Below are 3197 nucleotides of genomic sequence, written 5' to 3' on the forward strand. Positions count from 1 at the left end.
GGGTTAAACCACAACACCGAGACATGCACATATACATAGATGTGGCCGGGCTACTGCTTTCACACTGAGTTAAGCCCCACCAGGGCAGCTTTCCACCGGTAAACTCTGAGAGCAAAGTGCAACTAGCATAAAGCAAATACTTTTCCAAGGCCTCACTCTTTGAACGGCGTGGAGCCACCAGCCCATAACCACCCCATCATCCTGAGGGCTGCATGGACAGAGGGGTCCATTCACCTCATGGACTTGCAAACAGCCTGCAAGATGAGAACCTGTAGATGCCTTGGGGTGGATGGGAAAAGAGTCCCATGATGAGCATCACCCAAGTGAGACAGGGGTCACGGCTCTGCCCCATGGAAAGCCATTTGTTCCTATGATCCCAAGATGGTAGAGGTTTACCTTTGTCCCTTGCAGTACATTGGACATTGTAGACACTATCTTTTATCAGCAGTTGACAGTTTGAGCATATTTCACGTATGATGTATCATCAAAAAGTGACATAGTTTGACCCTACTTTATTGCACTCTTCAATTACCGCTCAGCAACACCAGAAAAAAAGGCCCAACCGTGCTGTAATTTACTGTGTTGCAGTATGTCATTTGAAGATTTAGTACCGATTACGCTGGAGCCATGGTACAAAGCAAGATTACAGTTAACTGGAACAGACTGATTTCAGACATCCCAAATTTCCAGAGAAATCCTTTTGCAGGGAGGGAAGGAGGGAGACACGTACCGCCGGGAAATCAGGACTCGAGACTGTCTCAGCCAGCTCATGTCTGAGCCTCTTAAGTGAATGAGCTTTCGGTAAGGTGATTTCTAAGGTGGCAAGAGTGGGAACAGCAGCTAAGCTGTGCAGAGCACGATGATACATGAGGTTCCGGGGCCACCGCCGCTTTGCTGGAAGGTGGCTATGGACGTCCATGGCGCTGCGGGTGCTCATACCCAGGGAAGGTGCTGTGGCAAGGAGTGGGCATGGAGCAAGAAGGACATCATATTGCTGGTCAGGAGCTACCTAGAGGCTGGACATCCACGTCTTCTTTTGGGAAGGAGCCGACTCTGCCCTTGCCCACAGCTCCTCTATCCAAGGGCAGGTCCGGGCTGTGGTTCTGCTCCTTAATCTGGGCATTACTGGATCATCCAAATTCGACCAGATCAAGAGCAGCCACATAACTGCATTTCTGACAAATTACCTCCAGCACTTGGGCTTTATGTGAGCATTTGTGTTTCAGTCTGGCTTGGTGCCAGCCACAGCAGGACGGGTGCAGAGCAGGAGGGATATGACCAGGAGAAGCCTCCGGCCACAGCGCATGGCGCCGGCGGGAGCAAATAGGACCAGGTCAGCACCTTGCTTGATGTGGCTGCAGCCTTTCTGAGCCCTACATATGGATTTACAGCATTGGCAAACCCCAGCCAAGAGGAAATTCTTCCTCACTTTAACCTCCTAGCTCTATTTTAGCCTTCAGACTGCTTTCTACCCGAGCACCACCTGCATCTACCAGTCCTAGAGCTGAGCAAGCTCTGGGTGAATGGGAACACAGATGAGCTAGTGCTCAGCATCCTTCTGTCATGTTATTTTTCTTTTTTTTTCTTCTTTTCTTTTTTCTTTTTTTTTTTTTTTTGCATTGAATGAGGGCTAAAATTAGCTCAGCAGGAGGTGAAGTCTGGAATGTTTTAGCTAAAGCTGCAGTAGTACTGAAAAGCCATAGTTTTTCAGATTTTTTCCCAGCCTTCTTACTGAAAACAGTGTTGCCTGGTCTTTGATTTTGACAGACGAATGCAAGTAAAGACCCCATAAAATAAAGCGTTCCATGAAGCGTTTTAGCTCACTCTCCAGCCGAGCACCATAGCATTCAACCTGGCAAGCCACGTCCAGCCCAAGGGCCAGCCAACTCAGCAACATGTCTCCAGCCAAAGCCAGAGGCAGCCTCATAGGACAAGGGGTAACATGGGGTGTGCAGATAATTTCCTGGCCCCGGCAGACCCTTGCTGCTCCTGGTGAGCAGTGCCAAACCCACCAGTGCTGCACCTATGGGGACATCTCCACAGGCAGCCTCTGGGCTCTGCTGGGTCATTTTATCCCTTTGCATTATGTACTTTGGAAAGCTGCTGTGAGGTGTGCTCATTTAGGGGTACAGTCCTTCCATTCTCCTTTGCACCGCTCCCAGGAGGAGCTACAGTTTGTATCCTCTATTTCTCACAAGTGGAAGTCCTGAGAAACAGCAAGGTTAAACGATCTGGTGATCACTCACTGCCTGATGAGCAAGGACAAAAACAAAAATCTCCAGGCTTCTGGGCTTTAACCTCCAGGATAGGCTGAACCTCACACAATGAAATAAAAACATCAGCAAAACAGCCCTTAAATGCAGAGTCCTGTGGTGTGCCCACATGGCTTGGTGCTACCTTGAACCAGGGACAAACTAGGGACAAAACCATCATCTCAGCTCTTCTGGGTGAAGGCCCATGTCCAGCTGCCAGCACAGCAGGGAGACTTGGGGGGGGGGGAGTAAGAAGGAGAAGTAACCTTTGGTTACTCCAGAGTAAAAGCCAACTGACTGTAGGCCTAACGTGGCCCTCGACCTGATGGCTCCTGGGCTTGGAGGACTCCTTCCAGAGCAAGGTCCCTGCACAGCCCTGCTCCTGCTGGTAAGTGCTACAAAAGGAGGAGTTGAGTTAGCTTTGCAATAAAGTTGTCTGCTTTATCCATCATCTGCAGGGTCTTTGGTGCTGTGTTCTCTGGGTGGGTGTCAAGGTCATCTCAGGAGCACTGTTCCTTGAGCCTCCAACATAAACCATCCACGCTAGTTCGACTGCTGGCCCATGGAGATGTGAGGTGGTTATTAGATATTTCAAGGCTGCTGGCACAGAATGGAAAGGAAAGGAGCCAAACTGTAGTGTAGCTGAAGTTGCCCTGATGTCTGCCCTCTCTATTCAGTGCACATCAAGCAGAACAGGGCAGGTACATCCACCATACCCTCGGCTTTTGGTGCTGACTCCCACTTGAAGCTGAGGCTGGAAATTGAAACTCACATGCAAATCTCACACATGATGAAAAGCCATTTTGAAGCTGGTTTGTGCGCTCAGTGGAATGAATCCAACTGAAGGCACAGTCCATTCAGAGCAGACCAGATATTATATCTCAGTAAATCCCTTTGGGCAGGGCACGTCTCCACTGAACAGAAAGGCGTAGTGTTGAGTGAACC

The sequence above is a fragment of the Anser anser genome (genome assembly GCF_964211835.1).
Source record: "Anser anser genome assembly, contig: SUPER_W_unloc_7, whole genome shotgun sequence".
Classification (NCBI taxonomy): domain Eukaryota; kingdom Metazoa; phylum Chordata; class Aves; order Anseriformes; family Anatidae; genus Anser; species Anser anser.